At 38.8% G+C, this 19,986-nt stretch overlaps 1 protein-coding gene across 2 annotated transcripts in view; it reads right to left on the reverse strand.

Annotated features, from left to right (window-relative positions):
- The window catches only part of ADGRA1 (adhesion G protein-coupled receptor A1), a 517,955-nt gene that overhangs the window by 264,147 nt on the left and 233,822 nt on the right, over nt 1-19,986 (reverse strand). The gene's annotated exons all lie outside the window — the stretch shown is intronic.

Genomic DNA, 19,986 nt, shown 5'->3' on the forward strand with positions numbered 1-19,986 from the left:
ACTCTATAAATAACCAATAATGTATAAATGCGCATTCTCATGGAACAATGCAAAAGAAAGATCAACTTTAAAATGATAGAAGCGCAAAGTTGTGGCAAAGAAGAACATAGTGAAGGGGCAGAAGCATCATTTTCTTCACACTGTACTCATTCTAGCCTCTTTTGCTCTCTCCCCCTCTCTTTCCATGAAGCCAGACATACCAAGAATAAAAATCACACAAAATCGACTAACTCAAAGCAGACAAGAGTAAAGAAGACAGCAATCTTCCAAAGTAGACAAGAACATGAGGCATGGAGGTTGCTCCCTTGAAGCCCTAAAGCTCTGTATTCTCGCACTAATGCTCCCTCTGGCACTAGCTCTTAACTCAAAATACTGCTCTTATGTCAAAGTGAAACCCAGAATGAGCTCTAAACTCAAAACACTCTTAAGTTGGGGTGCCCTTAAGTAGAAGTTCCACTGTAATATTTATATATTTATAAATTAAAAGAGGGAAGTGGAAGGTATAAAGGGAAATCTGGTAGCACCTTGATGACTAATAGATTTTTATTTTAACATGAGCCTTTCTTCATATCAACCTACAACTCACAAAAGCTTGTGTTAAAATAAAAACCAGTTAGTCCAAAGGTGCTACTAAATTCCTTTTTTTCTCCCCCTCATCCTCCTTTTCATGGTGCAAGAGACATACACAGCCAATTCTTTGAAGACTAATACTGTACATATTTATGGAGACATGTCATTGATGCTAGGGATGATTGACATCTGAGGGACAGCTCACAATGTTAGAGGTATCTCCTTTTACTGCTGAGTTCCAGTACATTTGGCTTCTTGTCATGTTCTGTCATAAACAGAAGCATATACCAAAATTCAATTGCACTTAGATAAGAAGTACATAAAACATATCAATAGTGGTGTGGTTTTGACAGTATAGTAAATTTTATTTATCTTGGGCCATAGCACAATACCAAACCAAACAAAAAGGCTTCATAATACCCGATTACACTCTATATAATATAATCTATATAAATAAAAATGTAATGTTCGTTTGTGGGATTAACATAACTCAAAAACCACTGGATGAATTGACACCAAATTTGGACACAAGACACCTCTCAGGCCAATGTATGTCCTTCACTCAAAAAACACTGAAAAACACAGCAGAAGGGACTTAAAAAGCCCCAAAAAGCTAAATGACAATACAGTAAAAAGAGAAGAAAGAGGGAGGGAAGGGGAGAAAAGAAAGAAAGAAAAGAAAGAGGAAGGGTGGGAGGGAAGGAAGGAAGGAAGGAAGAGGAGAAGGAAGGAGGTAGAGAAGAAAGAAAGGAGGTAAAGAAAAAGGGGGAAGGAAAGTTAGAGAAAGAAGGAAGGAGAGAAGGAAAGAAAAAAGGGAAAGAAGGAAGGAAAGAGGGAGTGAAGGAAGGAGGGAAAGAACGAGAGAAAGAGGGAAGGTTGGCCACAGCAACGCGTGGCGGGTACAGCTAGTAAGTTAAATAAAACATATAACAATACAGTAAATAAAAAAAAGTTAAATAGCCTCTGTGTATGTCTGTATATGTTTGTATGTCAAAAATTGGCATTGAATGTTTGCCATATATGTGTACACTGTAATCCGCCCTGTGTCCCCTGCGGGGTGAGAAGGGCGGAATATAAAAGCTGTAAATAATAAATAAATAAATAAATAAATAAATAATATGATAAAACTCATCCCTGATGGCGCAGTGGGTTAAACCGCTGAGCTGCTAAATTTGTTGACTGAAAGGTCGCAGGTTCGAATCCGGGGAGCGGCATGAGCTTCTGCTGTCAGCCCCAACTTCTGTCAACCTAGCAGTTCGAAAACATGCAAATGTGAGTAGATCAATAGGTACCGCTCCGGCGGGAAGGTAACGGCGCTCCATGCAGTCATGCTGACTACATGACCTTGGAGGTATCTATGGACAACGCCGGCTCTTCGGCTTAGAAATTGAGATGAGCTCCAACCCCCTGAGTCAGACATGACTAGACTTAATGTCAGGAGAAAACTTGCAGAAATGCAAGAAAGTACAATGTTTATGTCAAAGCATTCATTGTATCCAAAACTCTAGGATGAATTTAAAGAACATTCTCACAGATCAGACTAACTCACTTGCAGGTATTTTGATGCAAAAAGCCTTGCCAGCCAAATATTTATAAGTGACACATTAATGAGCAAAAATGTCAGGAAATGGTATTCGCTTCCTTATGAAGTAGCGAATTGCTGTAAAGGTTAAAGAAACTGACTAGTGATATAAAGCCTAGATATCTCAGATGACAGTATTGCCATTCAAGCCATGTTGACCCATCAGGGCAGTCAACATCTTCTATAAAGGTGATACTGGGTAACCTTTACTTTATAATCTCTCAACTGTGTAGTCTGCTTAAACACAAAATTGCTGTACTTGCTCTCTCACTCCATCTCTTTCAAATTGTTATGTACTTTCTTGCAGCTTACCATTTAAAAAGAGAAAAATAAAAAAGCTCTCCTCGAGCAGAAGTGTCAAATATAAGGGTGAAAGGTTTTCATCCAGATTTTTTTCCTTGCTGTATGAGTCTCAGAATCATAGAGTTGGAAGCAACTACAATGACCAGACTTTCCCTTATCCCTTTTCTTGACAGAGTTACAAGCTTGGTAGATGAAAGGAATGCTGTGGATATAGCGTATTTCGATTTCAGTAAGACCTTTGAGAAGGTTCCCCATTACATTCTCACAAGGAAGCTAGTAAAATGTGGGCATGCTACTGTAGGCTTAAAGTCGAGAATTACTCAGGCCCCATCTACACTGCCATATAATAACAGTTTTATAATGCGTAACTGCACTGAACTTCATTATATGGCAGTGTAGACTCATATAATGCAGTTCAATGCAGATAAACTGCATTATTTGGCAGTGTAGATTCTTACCATCACTGCAATAAACTTGATAAGACCAAGGTTTATTGTGATAAATTGCAATGGAATGTCTGGATCATAGAATCATAAAGTTGGAAGAGACCTCATGGGCCATCCAGTCCAACCTCCTGCCAAGAAGCAGGAAAATCACATTCAAAGCACCCCTCACAGATGGCCATCCAGCCTCTGTTTAAAAGCCTCCGCCACACTCCTGGGCAGAGAGTTCCACTGCTGAACAGCTCTCACAGTCAGGAAGTTCTTCCTAATGTTCAAATGGAATCTCCTTTCTTGTAGTTTGAAGCCATTGCTCCGCGTCCTAGTCTCCAGGGCAGCAGAAAACAAGCTTGCTCCCTCCTCCCTAGGACTTCTTCTCACATATTTATACATGGCGATCATGTCTCCTCTCAGCCTTCTCTTCTTCAGGCTAAACATGCCCAGCTCTTTAAGTCGCTCCTCATAGTGCTTGTTCCCCAGACCCTTCATCATTTTAGTCGCCATCCTCTGGACACATTCTAGCTTGTCAACATCTCACTTCAGTTGTGATGCCCAGAATTGGACACAGTATTCCAGGTGTAGTCTAACCAAGAAGAATAGAGGGGTAACTTACTTAGGCGATCCCTTGTTGGCCGAGTAGGACAGTCTTCCAGGATCAGTGTTCTGGTGGGTCCGTAGGTAACTGTGGAGCCCTATTCTTGATCTACATCTTCTCCCGTAGTGAGAGTATTGGTTTCCAGGTGGAAGGCAGTCACGGTCAGGGTTGGCTTGATGCGCCTTCCTCTTGGCACATTTCTCTCTTTTGCCCTCCATTCGTGCCTCTTCAAATTCTGCAGCACTGCTGGTCACAGCTGACCTCCAGCTGGAGCACTTCCCAAGCGCCAGGGCTTCCCAGTTCTCAGTGTCTATGCCAGAGTTTTTAAGAAGGATAGCATGACTTCCCTGGATCTAGACACTATAATCTTATTGATGCAGGCCAAAATCCAGCTGGCTTTTTTTGCCGCCGCATCACATTGTTGGCTCATGTTTAATTTGTTGTCCACAAAGATCATGCTAAATGATTTGCTCTGATACTGAGCAAAAAGTCTATTCATTTCATTGATATGAGCCTAGAAATGCTAATAGTGCCTGCATCCCATTTCCCACCATCTTTCCTTTCCCCTTCTGTCCCATGTCTATCTAGCATCTACCTCCAAGTGGTCTGGGCATATCCTTGGGGCTGAAAGTAAGAGGAAGATATGAAAAAAATTAACTTCTGTCTTCAACAAGCATGTACCAGATTTGAAATCTTTACATCCTATTTTTGCTTTGTGAAGACGAAGCATCCCAGAGTTTAGAATTGTTGTTGTTGTAGTAGTAGTACTCATACTGATAGTTTTGGAACACAATACTTTTGACCTCACAATTGTAGGGAAAAAAACCAAAGTATGGATCGTCAATGTTGCAGTTCCAGGTGACAACAGAATTGATGAGAAGCAGCTGAAAAAGCTTACACAATATGAGGATTTAAAGATAGAATTGAAAAGACTCTGGCTCAAGCCATGAGAAGGTGGTCCCAGTTGTTATCGGCACACTGGGTGCAGTGCCTAAAGACCTTGGCCTGCACTTAAAAATAATTGGCACTGACAAAATTACCATCTGTCAGCTGCAAAAGGTCATGCTACTCAGATCTGCACACTTTATTTGCTGATACATCACACAGTCCTAGATACCCGGGAAGTGTCTGATATGTGATCGAATACAAAAGTCAGCATAGTGATATTTTTTGCTTAGAAGGAGGGAGGAGGGATTATTCTTGTTATGAACTGTCCTCCAAAATTGAAAATGACTAATTGGTACTCACTAGATTTTTCTATCAATATCACAACACAAAATGTAAAATTAGGAAATGCATATGTTTCACTTCTAACCCTGAAACCAATTAAAACTGAGTAGCAAACATTCACATAGACATATAAATGTGTAGCTGCATTAAATATTATATTAATACTCACAATGAAAATTAAAATGTCAGAGCTTGCCAATGTCCATTTATGAAATCTAATATTCAACCACACTTGGCTGTCAACGAACTTAACAGAACAAAGTAAGTAAGTATAGAAAGAACAACTATATTCAGTGTAAAAGACCGTGTGTATTGGCTGGAATAACAACCATCTGGCTGTGGCAAATGATTAATTAAATTACATTCTTTGAGGTATCCTAGGGGCAGTGGTTACTTTGGTGAAACTATTTACTAACTTACCATCTGGATATGACAAGTGATGCATACATCTTATTCTCCCTGGAAACTCTCTAACAACTGAATTAAGAATCGAAATATAGTTCTTGAATGAGGAAAATATATTGCTTATCCTTGCTGCTTAAAACATCTGACAAGGAAACAAGGAAAGTCCGGATTTTCATATTAGGTTATGGTTAACCAAAAGCGTAGATTCACAGACTATCTTTGAATTCACAGACTATTTCTCACCTGTATTTCCAGTTGTTCTTGTGTCACTGCTTATTAAATTGTGTGTCCTTAGCTCAGTGGTTTCCAATCTGTTGTTAGGAATTGTGGCAACTGAAATCTATAACACTTAAGAGGTCAAAAGGTTGTGAACCACTGCCTTAGTTCAATGTTGGTGTCATGAAAAAAAATGGCAAGGTTTCTGAATGCCACCCATTTACACAAATATGTTAGCAACCATGTGCAATGTTTACAGTAGACTCTGCAGAAAATGCTTCAGCTGTACTCCACAAAAAGTGAAATCAGTCTGTTTAGCAAGCCTTGCAAATGTTGGTTTATTATTATGGATGTTTGATTTGTATACCTCTTTTATACACGAATATACCTGAAGTTGTAAAGATTTTTCAGGTGAAAATGAGTCACAAAAAGCTGAAGAAGCCCTGCTTTCAATAACTCTGCAATGTAGCCCTAATTGTGCAAATGCTCCATGCTGCGCCTGTACCTTGGGAAGTCTGACTTGGCCACGGTAGTCCACGCTCTGGTTACATCCCGTATAGACTACTGCAACGCACTCTATGTGGAGTTGCCTTTGAATACTGTTCAGAGCTGGTCCAACAGACAGCAGCCAGATTACTAACAGGAGCAGCACTCAGAGAGCATACAACTCCTCTGTTGCGCCAGCTCCACTGGCTGCCAGTCTGCTACCAGGCACAATTCAAAGTGCTGGCTTTAGCCTACAAAGCCCTAAACCAGTGGTTCTCAACCTGTGGGTCACCAGGTGTTTTGGCCTACAACTCTCAGAAATCCCAGCCAGTTTACCAGCTCTTAGAATTTCTGGGAGTTGAAGGCCAAAACATCTGGGGATCCACAGGTTGAGAACCACAGCCCTAAACCATTCTGGCCCAACTTATTTGTCAGAACGCATTTCCTAGGACTTTAAGTTTATCTGGGGAAGCCCTGCTCCCGATCCCACCTGCGTCACAAATACTTCTGGTGGGAACAAGAGACAGGGCCTTCTCAATGGTGGCCCCTCAGCTATGGAACGCCCTTCCTAGGGACATCCAATTGGCCCCCTCCCTCTCAACATTTCAGAAAAGAGTCAAGACCTGGTTGTTTGAGCAAGCATTGAAAAATGCAATGTAAAAGAGATAGGAACTTGGAACAACTGGACGACGAGATGGATAATGTTTTTAATTAGGAGACGCAAATGGCTTATGTTTTTATTACTTTTGTTTGATTTTATACTATGTATTAATGTTTTTAAATGTTTTATGATGTTCTTGGGCATCAAATTGTTGCCTCTGTAAACCACCCTGAGTTGCCTGATGGCTGAGAAGGGTGGTATACAAATATAGTAAATAAATAAATACTTCTTTAATACGAATGACGTGCACTGGCTAAGAAGCCTTTCTCCTTTCTTTTCAATTTTGGCAGTAAAATACACTCATGGAGGTCCTTTTGAGATACAACAAGCATGGCGAAAATGTTCCCTAATGTATAGTGGAACTTATTTCAAGAAAAAATCACTGTGATGTTGCACCACAGCCCACAGCACCAGCTATTGCCAAATATGGAAAGCTCAATGTAGAGCAATCTGTTTTAAATAACTAATCTGGGGCAAAGTATTTTCATTTCAAATAATACATTTTCATCACTTTAATTATGCATAACTAATTCAACCGATTATGTGGAGCCTTGTTATGCAAAGCTATTCCTTTATTGTCTTCCAACCCGTATCTCCACAATGATGGTTGCACGCTGATGGTCACTGAAATGTCAGAAAGAAAAGTAATTAAGAAATAAGAGGTTGGAGCAGCATATTTCCATGTTTCATTCTGTGGGAAAGGTTTTCAAAATCTGACCTAATTTTCTCTAAGAATCTAAAAGACTCAATCTCAGTTCTGGCTAAGAAATGGAAACATATTACTAGGACATTAACTGTTTATTTTGTCTCCCTTTTATATGTCTTTCCACAATTTAGGCGGAAAGCCTGCATTGGCTATATCTAGCCTAAGCCACTATCAATTATTAATACGAGAAAAGAATTTTAAAAATGAGTGGTGATCCCCAGTGTGCCTTCCTGCACAAAATGAGTATCAAAGGTTAACACATGGAAAATCAAGAGAAGAAGTACATATCTAACCATCTAAAACTGGCTTTAGCATAGCTCTTCGGACACTACGGTCCTGTAACTATACAGGACTATTCTAACTATTTAAGAACAGCTGTACTAAGAAAGTCTGCCTGTCATATGCTTACAATAACCCAGGGCCCTTCCACACAGCCCTATATCTTTGGGAAGTCTGACTTGGCCACGGTGGTCCATGCTCTGGTTACATCCCGAATAGATTACTGCAACGCACTCTACGTGGGGTTGCCTTTGAAGACTGTTCAGAGACTTCAACTAGTCCAACGGGCAGCAGCCAGATTACTTACCGGAGCGCCATACAGGGAGCATACCACCACCTGCTGTGTCAGCTCCACTGGCTGCTGGTCCACCTCCGAGCACAATTCAAAGTGCTGGTCTTGGCCTATAAAACCCTATACGGCTCTGGCCCAGCTTACTTATCCGAACGTATCTCTCTCAACGTTCCACCTCATAATTTAAGATCTACTGGGAAGGCCCTGCTCTCGGTCCCACCAGCATCTCAAACGTCCATGTACTGGCAGACCAGTATGAAGGTCCTGCCTGCCGATATCAGATCGGCCCCCTTCCTGCTGGTGTTTCAGAGGAAAGTGAAGACCTGGCTGTTTGAACAAGCATTTGATTAAACAGTGTAATTGAACATAGGAATACGGAATAATGGATGATGAGACTGGATTCTGATTTTACTGTTGAGGCGCTAATGATTGTTATATGGATGTTTAATGATTTATGTTACAATTGTTTTTAATTGCCCTATACTTGTATCGTGATGTTTTGTATGGATGTTGTTCACCGCTTTGAGTCGCCTGAGGGCTGAGAAAAGTGGTATATAAATAAAGTAAATAAATAAATAAATAAAATGATGATAAAAGTTAAGCTCAGAGGGAGTAGTCTGATGGAGAACTCTACAGCGATGAACCATAGCTGAGGAAATGAATGGGGTACTAATAGCAATAGCATTATCCTGAAAGGCCAGAGCAATCTGCCCATCTCTGAAAGATATACATCTTTGCTTCTTGGTTTTCAAGCATTCAACTAAGTGATATTTCAATCTCTGGAGAATCAGCTGAGCATGCACACACTTCAGTTTAATTTTAGTAATTTCAACTGGTTCAGCAAATTGAGGAAACAGGGAAAATGTCTTTGCTCAGTTTGGAGGCCATTAAATTTGACTCAGATCTAAACCTGAATATGGATTCAGAAATTCAAATATTTTCCCATGATAATGTGATTTTAATTGGAGGAAAAAACAGTGAACAGATTGTTCTACGTGATATTTGCAGGCAGGTCATAATGAGATGAAGTAAACAGCAGACCAATATAGGTATTTATTTACAATTGTCACTCTCTCCCAATGACACAGTGAGTTAAACGACTGAGCTGCTGAACTTGCTAAGCGGGGTGAGCTCCCGCTGTTAGCCCCAACTTCTGCCAACCTAGCAATTCAAAAACATGCAAATGTAAGTAGATTAATAAGTATCACTCCGGCTGGAAGGTAATGGCACTCCATGCAGTCGGGCTGGCCACATGACCTTGGAGGAGTCTATGGACAATGTCGGCTCTTCCACTTAGAAATGGAAATGAGCATCAACCTCAGAGTTGGACATGACTGGACTTAATGTCAGGGGAAAATCTTTAGCTTTAACTTTACCTCTCTCTGTGGAATTGGTTTAAATTTGTATAAATAGTTGTTCCTTCTAAAGGGACACAGAATGTCAATTTACAGATCAATGAATACACCTTTGTGCAATTTGAGGACTTATATAGGGGTTGTGTGCATATGTGTAAAGATTACCATAAAAAGGTAGCCCAAGTTATGAATACTTCAAAGGTATGTGTGGAAAGGGAAAAATCAGTTTGGAATAGAGATGACTCCTTTCTCCTCCATTTTTTAAAGATGGCAGTTTTTACGACGACAGTGACATAAGCTTCGGAGGTCAGAGTCAAGAAGAAACTATCTTCTCCCCTCTCTCTCCTTCCTCTTCCTGCACTATTCAGCACATTGTTTTCAGCTTGGTGAGAAATGTAACAACTGGAGCAGAAAAGGTGCTGCCATAGGGACAACAGAATAAGGAAATGGCTACACAGTAACTTTTTTATCCATGTAATTACGTTCTCTATATATGAACACAAAACAGACTTTAAATAAAACACTTTTAAGACACAAACCAAATTAAACGTAAGCTTAATATAGGCTCTTAACAGACTAAATTGTATGTAAAAATCAGTAACAGCTGTTATATGTATATAAGAGCTGTGTTAAATATAGGTGCACTGCATGAGTTTGATAAATAGAAAAACGGCACCAACAAGAGGTCAGCAAAGCTCACACTACAATTTGCAACGCTTTTGCCAGTTGCCACTATACAATGCTTGAGTAGATCTACATCCTCATACTAGTGTTTAGTTTAACGTTTTTTGTTATAGGAGTGCATTCCCCCCATAGGAAAGTTTGCTCCACGACCTCCACTAAAACAACTTCTCCTCCGCAAATAATCTGTCCTTGTTTATCTCGTGTTTATCTCACCTGAGTTTTTAATCTTTTTTTACCCAATTTTCTTTTATCCATTACATGTAGCTCGCCCATGTTACCGTGATTGTGTTTATTGTGTTTATTGTAATTTTATATTGCTATGTTATTTGTTGTTTTATGTAATTGCATTATTATTGTTTATTATTTGCGTTTTCGGTTTTGTTTTTATTTCATGTAATTGTTGTTTTGGGCTCGGCCTCATGTAAGCCGCACCGAGTCCCCATTGGGGAGATGGAGCAGGGTACAAATAAAGATTATTATTATGTATGTGAAGGGCCATAAGGTGGATTTCCCTGAGTGTACACCAGTCCCATATCCTTAAAGTGAAACCACCTATTAGTCGGAAGACACATATACGATCTCCACATTCAGTTTTTCTTCTTATTCAGTTGACTATTCAGACACACTTCCAACTTGAATTCATAAATGGTTCCTCAAATTCCAAGCACTCTGAAGATAATGACAGTTTCTTATTTTTATAAGGAAATCTGTGCAATTTTTTCTCTGTCCCCCTCCCTGAAATTTATTTTCCAATTATGTGAGCCCAATTTGGAAGACAATTTATGGAGGAAAAGTTTCCTTTTCAAAACACTATACAATGCTTGATCATTACTAATTTTATTCAAAGAATATAAAGTAAGCTGGTGGTTGGTGAGAGTATACACAGACCAACTTGTGAAGAAGAAGTGATGGAAATTATGTGGAGTGGCTAAAGGAGCTGGGCATGTTAAGCCTGAAGAAGAGAAGGCTGAGAGGAGATATAATAGCCATGTATAAATATGTGAGAGGAAGCCACAGGAAGGAGGGAGCAAGCTTGTTTACTGCTTCCATGGAGATTAGGACAAGGAACAATGGCTTCAAACTACAAGAAAGGAGATTCCATCTGAACATGAGGAAGAACTTCCTGACTGTGAGAGCCGTTCAGCAGTGGAACTCTCTGCCCCGGAGTGTGGTGGAGGCTCCTTCTTTGTAAGCTTTTAAACAGGGGCTGGATGGCCATCTATCAGGGGTGATTTGAATTCAATATTCCTGCTTCTTGGCAGGGGGTTGGACTGGATGGCCCATGAGGTCTCTTCCAACTCTTTGATTCTATGATTCTATGTTCTTATATCCCCAAATGTCCCTTTGAACTCTCTCCTCAGACCAGAAATAAATTGGATGTCAATTTCACTGTACTGCATTTTTTTATTTCCCAGTGGAAGATATAGAATATTTTTTTAAAAAAAAAATCATTTATAGCCATACTGGTCACTACAATTCTGCTAAATTCATGACTATGGTTCTGCATGCAGAATTGGCTCAAGCCACACGAATCTCATGTAGGAAGTCTTGCATGATCACAATAGATGCTGAAGCTCCTTTTTTTTTTTTTTTTTTGGAGGCTCCTTCTTTGGAGGCTTTTAAACAGATACTGGATGTCCATCTGTCAGGGGTTGGACTAGATAGCCCAAGAGGTCTCTTCCAACTCTAGATTTTATGGTTCTGTAAGTGATCTTCCAGATCAAATGCTGCTTCATTCGCCCATCCAGATATATTGCCACTTCTAGGTTGGTACATTCAGACAAACTCTGGATCCATGTTTTTGATAGTGGACTGGAAACGTTAGGTATCAAATGAAGGTCATGTCTATGTTCACATGTTTAACTTGCTTTGTAGCCTAACTGTAGCAATGTTGCTTCATTTAGGTCTACTAATCACTGATTTGAATAAATTTGAATAAATCTGATCACTTACTGTAAACCCCAGACAGCAGTAATGAAACTATGGCAACAACAGAGAGAAAACCTGCTCCAAACCTTTGTTAAGTAAAATATTTCCAAGATGATGAATAAAAAGTGTTAATCTCCTTATGATAATCCTTGATGATTTGATTGTGTGCCTTAGGAACAGCTAGAAAAAGGCAGACCATGAATTTCACTTTTCTAATTAATTCTTAAATTATTCCTTATTGAATCATTGTAATGCAAATTTTGATGCATACATCTTAGTTTGTGGTTGAAGTTCTCTCTTACCCAGGCATATACAAATGTCGAATTACGTTGTATTCCTATGGACCATAGCTATAAAGTCTATGTATAAATTGACTTCCAGAACCATGGCACAGAAAGGAAAAACTAGGGTGCAGAGTCCGTGTGGTATAGTGGTTTGAGTGTTGGACTATGGCTTTGGAGGATCAGAGTTCAATTCCCTGCTCTGCCATGGAAACCCACTGGGTGATCTTGGGTGAGTCACACACCTGTGTTTATGTTTAATGATGTTCTTGGGCATCGAATTGTTGCCTCTGTAAACCATTCTGAGTCGTCTGAGGGCTGAGAAGGGTAGTATACAAATATCATTATTGATGCAAACATATTTTATATCAGTGCTTTTTACATAGTCCAGCAACTGGATGTTTTTGAGCCAATTGCATATTTGCCATTCACAACATTTTACAACATCCATGGACAAGCAGTTTGGGTTGCCAACTGGCCATGTCATATAAAGCAAGAGCTGGCTTTTGGCCTGTTAGCGAACTTGCACAGGCCAGTTTTATTCATTTACCAAATTTCAGCAACTCACCACAGACAGCTTATTCTGCCAAACATACCGCTCTTGGCTGAACTTTGATCATTAATCCCAGAAATTCTGGTTGTTTTAATTCTTTATGGGATTGTAATGCATGACATTTTCCCCCATCTTGCTATCAGACCTTCAATACAAAGTAAAGACAGAATGTATAACATGTCTTTCATGTTGCTTTAGGTACACATCATGGACTCTCAGTTTCAAATCTCTACAAAGGACTGTCATCGTGGCTTCATAGTATACTGTCAGTTTTGTTGACAGCCTTCTAGCACAAAGTGTGAATATCCTGTGAACATGCATTTCCCCAAACCTAGCTTGCCTTTAATATTACATCCACAGTTCTTGGCTTGGAAAACTCTCAACTATACAGTGACTAACTGCTTTAATGTTTATTGAAATAGTGATGCTTGGATGAGCAGACAAAGTTTTTGGAATTAGTTGAAAGTGCCCTCTATTTTTTGCATAAGGGAAAGAGAAACTACAATTTTGTTGCAACTCAGAAAGGTAAGTACGTATTGCTAAAGCCAAATAATACCAGAGCCATTTGAAACAACATGACTTTGGAAAGGTCTTGTTATCTTTGATGAAAAACACTCTGATCACAATTTTTAGATCACTAGGAAGCTGGCATCATTTATTCATATGGCTGTGTTGGACACAGAGTCAGCCTTGAAGCATGCAGCTATAAAAATAAGTGTCACTCTTCAATGACAGCATAGTCCTCTCTTTCACTCTCATCTCTCTCTTTCTCATACACACACACATACCTGACACACATTTGTTTTCTTCAGCTTCAATGCACAGTGACATTAAGACAGGACTAGATGAATCCTGTTTGTTTTTAGCACCAGGACTTTTCAAAAGGACATGTCTCTTTGGAATTAAATCATACTATTCAAATAGTAGGACTTAACTCTTGACCAAACTACTAGCCCTCATACCACATGAGAACAACTGTTGAAAGCTAGCTATCAAAACTTTTGTAAAAAATGTTATCATTAAGCATTGCTTTTTTTACCCAATACATTGGATTGGATATGAACATGGGCATATTTTTAAAGGGCCCATTACAATTCAAGTAGTTATGATTAAATTTCATTGATTTCAGTTGGTCTACTCTAAGTGTGACTGAATTTGTATTGTAGCCAACATATTAAAATGCACTGCACTTTAAAACATCTGCCAGCAACCCAACTATTTTATGTCACATTAAAACCAAACCAAAGTAAACCAAAATTCAATGAATATTTCCTTGTGCAAACTGTTTGCATATTCTAGATACCTGCCTTTTAGTTATTCACATTGCAAAATATTACTTTATATTCAAGAGCTTTCCACGAGAAGGCCACATTTTTCATGGATAGGAGGTCTGACAACACTGATGCAACATTATCTATTTTAATTTTTATGGTTTATTTCTGTTGATTGTTTTTCTGTATTGTCGAAGGCTTTCATAGCCAGAATCACTGGGTTGTTGTAGGTTTTTTCTAGAATGCCTCTAGAACATGGCCATATAGCCCAAAAAAACCTACAACAACCCAGATTGTTTTTCTGTTAAAATACAGATAATCTGGTGTTTAATTTCTTTTTTCTGCATACAGATACGAATAAGAAAACACTTATGAATGCAGAATTGTACCAGCATATCCTCCTTAATTACTTGGTCAAAGATGGTCTCTCTTTTTCAATGTATGGGAAGGGTGCTTCATACATTACAGAAAATGAGTTTGCATTCATACCAAAGGCTAATTACATACTGAATATACTCATCTATCTATCTATCTATCTATCTATCTATCTATCTATCTATCTATCTATCTATCTAGAAATTCTAGTGAAAAATCAACCCCAAAAATCTGGGTTGAGGTATTCACAGGTCAAGGTATCAAGGTACCCAAAAAAAAACAAAACCACATCCTTCTCTGAATAAAGTGGTGGAAGGTGAGAGCTTAGTTAGTTAGAAGCTAAGGACTTCATCCCACGCACTGTCTGCTCCAATTCTGTGCACTGCCAAAACAGAATCCTATGGAGGCCATCACATGACTTCCAGTGGTTACGCCATTGTGGCAGTGCAGGGAAAGGGAATGAAGACTGCATGCTCTGGAGTCTGGTGCTAACTGACTCCCAACAAGAGAAGATGAAAGGAAGCAGGGAAAGGTGGGGAAAGAACATGGGAAGGCATGGGACCTCGATGATATGAAATGAAACAAGACAGTTCCCTCTGCTTTTCCCCACTCCCGCCCCACTTCATGGAATGAGTTCCCAAAAGAAGCACCGACCTTCTCTACTGTTTGCAACATGGTGCTACATCTGACCTTTTTGATTGCCTGGGTGGGAAATGGCAATGACCAGCAATGATGGATATATAATCTTAGAAAGCAATACTGTGCTTGAAAGCAAATTGTAAACATGCATTCAGGAACCTGAACTGATCTCAGTTCATAACAGCATGTTACTACATATGTGAGAGACAAGTTATTTTCAAATCTTATAGAAAATGTGTGGTTGACTCACTTTGGAAACTCACTATTTCCATGACTGTAGGAAATTAGTTCCTTAATACAGTACACATACAAAAACGTCTACAAAAACTATATCAGGATAATGTTCCAAAGTTCATTATAATTCAAATAATGTTGTTATTGGCTCAAACTTGAAAATGCGAACTAGGAACAAATTGAAAACATCTTTTTTAACTCTCCCATATGGAAACAACTGTTGCCAACAAAAATGCCATAGGGCTGAACATGGCTTTATAAATTAGATTCATTAACACAGTCAAAACATTTGGGCTCTGTGTGTGTATGTTTAATTTCTCATGGAGAGTTTTAGTATGCTTGAATATTTTATCTTTACAAAGCAAAGATAATAAAATTAGAATATTTATAAAGGATCATGTTTCAGCAATACAATAACATCTCTAATACATGATATTGTGAAGACTGGGTTTTGCACTGGTTCTAAAAGGCCATTTCAAAAATATTACTATACTGAACGTGTTGGTGAGCACTGAGGGTTGAACACAGTCCTAGACAGTATGGTAACACTTTAATGAAAGTTACATACACTTTTAATTGCCTATATATGGCACTATAATTAAGGTTGTGCTAAAGTAGCCCTACAACCAGCATCATATTTCCATTTACAGAAATGGTGGCAGCAGGTGATCTACAAAAGGGCATGGATGGTTTTTCCAGCCCATTTTTGATACCCTCCCTCCTTGATCCCAGTTATTGTGTATCATGCTTGCAAAGTTCACAAACATTACAGCCATTTGCAAGTTTGAACTATGCCACATACTTTGTCTTCTGAAAATATAATTAGCAGAACTTTGAGGAGCATTGCTAGGTGACAATATTGTAATGCATGTACGTGAGATGCTTTCAGGAGCGACGAGCACAGAAAGGGCACGAGTGGCAAGAAATGAAAGAAGACATGAAAGCTTCACATTTGTTACAAAGCTGTTGCAACCCTTATTACACCTATCAGATGTTTAGCTTTATCACAAACTATGAGGAACATATGGGGCTTCAAGAAAAAGATTGGCAAGGCAGTATGTCTAATTAGTAAATTAAATGCCAAGATTTTATAGAATTATTTCAGCAGTGAGCATTGGATTGGAGTACAACTGAGTCACAGTTATAGCTTAAGACCAGAATTAGCTAATATAACCACCCTAGTTACCTAGTTAAGTAGCGTTTCCCAGCACAACCTTCTAAAACTCACTTTCTGGATAGCAACTGCTGCATTCAACAAGACTCTATTCCCTTATTGATTGGGAAGCAGTTGACTTATGTTTCCAGTTCTCTGTGAGCAGTTGTATAATTCCCCCCCCCCCCCCTCATGCTAGAGATCACTTGTGCAAGGGAGTTGAGCCAGCTGTTTTGTGATCAATAAGGAAGCATTTACCCATTAATCACAGCACCAGCTGAACAATAAGTAAGAACTGGAGGACTTTCATGATTCCTATGCAGGCCACAAACTAATGAATATATAGGTAGGTAAAGGTTGTCCCCTGACATTAAGTCCAGTCATGTCTGACTCTGGGGTGTGGTGCTCATCTCCATTTCTAAGCCGAAGAGCTAGCGTTGTCCATAGACACCTCCAAGGTCATGTGGCCAGCATGACCGCATGGAGCGCTGTTACCTTCCCGCCGGAGTGGTACCAATTGATCTACTCACATTTGCATGTTTTCGAACTGCTAGGTTGGCAGAAGCTAGGGCTGACAGCGGAAGCTCACGCCGCTCCCTGGAATCAAACCTGCGACCTTTTGGTTAACATGCTCAGCAGCTCAGTGCTTTAACCCACTGTGCCACCGGGGGCCCCCAATGAATATATAGGTATCATACATATGAACCAGTCACAAATGGATAACCAGTGTCTTAGTGAATTCCTGTGTCTGAGCACGCTCATTAAAATCAAAGTTAGTCATGCTCAACTAACTAAAGACCTGTTGACTCCCTCATCTATTTTTTTAAACCATTAGAAAGGCAATGTTGCATACTTTAAAATAAAATGCCTTCAAAATAAAGGACAAATTCAACAGTATGTTTCATTGTTCCAGTATCATTTGGATGAAAAACGGACTAGATGATGCTTGCCCCTTGTTATAAAAGTAAACACAAATTTAAGCAACTTGGCAGGTATACATATTTTAGTGAAATCACTGTTTACTATAAACTTCATAAAGTGTGGTGATTCAAGCTATATTCATTGTTGTCAAGTGAATGAAAAAACTCCATGAAGATTGTAGATGAAATCGCATTAAAGGAGAAATATTAATTGTAGGAAAGGCAGAAAAGGCAGATATAAAAGAAGCCAATAACATATTTTCTATAATACCTAACTGGATTCATTCTAGGATAGATACCATCAGGGAGTCCTATGTATCCAACATAGCTGGGCTAAGTTATATTAGCTGAGTTGTTATAAATGATATTATATCTTGTGAAAGATGGCTACAAGTCGAAAGACATTCCTGGTTCTATACACCAATTGCTCAGGCTAAATTGTCACCACTCTGTCTGTGCTATTGGTTGGGTCAGGAACACTGCAAAAACATTAGACAAAACTGCAATTCTTAGACAAAAAGGGTTAAACTATACCCAACATTTTGACCTTGAAGGAGCTGAGGCTGGAAACTGCCGACAGGGCATGAGTTGGTCCCTGAGATCACAAAGAGTTGGAAGCAACTGAACAAATAAACAACAAACATATCCAACACTGCCAGAGTCCAAATCAGAAACCAATTAACAGAAGCCAATGAACCAAATGGTGAAGATCTGGATGCCAACACTAGGTATATAAAGAATCAACTATTGTGTGTTCAATTATGATGACATATATTTTTTATAGATTTCTTCCTCCTGCAGGAGAAAAGAAAGATTTCTGCCAGATAGCTCTAACGATTATGACTTTTTTTTTCAAAATTACATGTAGGTGTGCATGAAAATCATGGTTTGTATTTGATCCCCTGCCACAATTTTTAAGAACACTAAAAAGCTATTTCTGGATAGCCACATAGATTTATTGTGTGTGTGTTTGTGTGTATATATATGTGTGTGTGTGTGTACACACACATACAAGCAAAAAAACACAACCCTAAACAAACAAACACCAGCACCTCTCTTTAAAAGAATGAGAATATTTTGAGAATTGGGGGGGGGGGGGGGGGTTGCATGAAAAAAAAATTCCACATAGCCAGCACCAATGTTCACACACACACACAAAGCCCACAAATCTTACAGTACATAATACCTAATGTGGCCTTACTCCAATTTTAAAAAGTAGTAGGATACTCCAAAGGGAAACCGGCATACGTTTCGTCAGATAATTAGCTGTAAAATGTTCTGCTCATTTTCAAGAAAAAAAAATTATGGAGAAAATGTAGAGATCTTAAATAATTGTAAGTGCTTTCTAGAATCTATTCAGACTAGCCAGTCCCTTAATTGCCTCATATTCAAAGCAGAGTTCAATTCACTGAAGTAGTAGCTACATAGAAGCTTTTGTATATTCAGCTCCCGATAGTGATTATAGCTCATTTCCATGTAACACAATGCTAGAAGATGTTCATTTGATAGAGCAGCAATTCATTTAAAGTGCTTGAACTGAACATAATCTGCTCTTTTCTTAATTAATGGCCAAACAGATTCTGTACAGAGAAGATCTGCAGGCATTCCAGATGGAAGTGAATAAAGTTGCAGAAGAATTCATTTTGTCTGATTTCTAAGTCTTGGTTACTATCAACCCTCCACCTCCAATTTTAACACCTGAACACTCATTTTACAACTAAAAGTATAGGTTTAATTAACTGTACTTCTTTGGAGTAATAAAACTTCATTGGAGTCCCTACAGTTTTCTCTACTTCAGCAAATAAGATGGTTTATTCTATGACATGCTGACATAAAATCCATTTGTGCCTTGCGGTTATGTCCACTAAAACCAAAGTATTGGTTTTCGAATAATTTATTGATGTATTTTCATGTTTACAATATACATTAAAAGCTTCCAATAGATTTCCAAGGCACAAGCGGGAAAACATGTGGCATATATGCTTGACTTCCATCTGAACCAGACAGTGCCGGTTAATTTAATTAACAAAGATCAGTTTGTTGCATTTCAAATTCCACACACTGATACATGAGCTCATGCAGAGTTGTCTGCTCTGGTGAATTTTAATTCTCAGGTCAAAACCTAGAGATGGATCCTAATGATGTCACAAGAGGAAGGCTTGGTGATGTCATTAGGTATTACATGCCAAACACCAGTCATAGTTGCCCAAACCAAGTTATTCATTTTTTAAAATTCTAATGAATGAGGAACTATTTTAGAGTGCTGTCATAGGTAGTAAAAACTAATGATGTCACAGGAGTAAAAGCTCTGATGTTTTAATAAAACATGATAAACAATGCATCAAAAATATTTTTATTCAAATAAAAAACACCAACTTTATCTGAGTAGAAAAAAACCATAAACTGCCCCTGATTTTGTTTTACCACTTTTGCAAGCACTGCTTTTAACAAAATAGAATTGTAGTCAAAGTAGATGCAATTTATCAAGCAAAAAAAAAAAAAGTCTTTCACGCTCTGTCATTTATCAGTAGGCTTGTGTATTTTGGATGAATTTCTATTAGTTTCTGCTTGCCAGATACTGGAAGCCCCCTATATCTGTTTTCTTGCACCTCCAGAAAACGGGCACTGCTGAATGGGTGTTTATGTTCCACATCTGAAAAAAACTGATATTTTTGGCCCATTGGCAGCAATGGGGAACTTACAAGTCTACTCTTTCCCCTGTAAACCTTTCCTTTATTCCCTTCAAGGGAGCCTGGGTGTCAGCTATGGGGTTAAGAAAACACCCTATCCATATGCTTCATTAAAATATTCTTTCTGGATTCTTTAC

This window comes from Anolis sagrei, chromosome 3, assembly GCF_037176765.1.
Source record: "Anolis sagrei isolate rAnoSag1 chromosome 3, rAnoSag1.mat, whole genome shotgun sequence".
Classification (NCBI taxonomy): Eukaryota; Metazoa; Chordata; class Lepidosauria; order Squamata; family Dactyloidae; genus Anolis; species Anolis sagrei.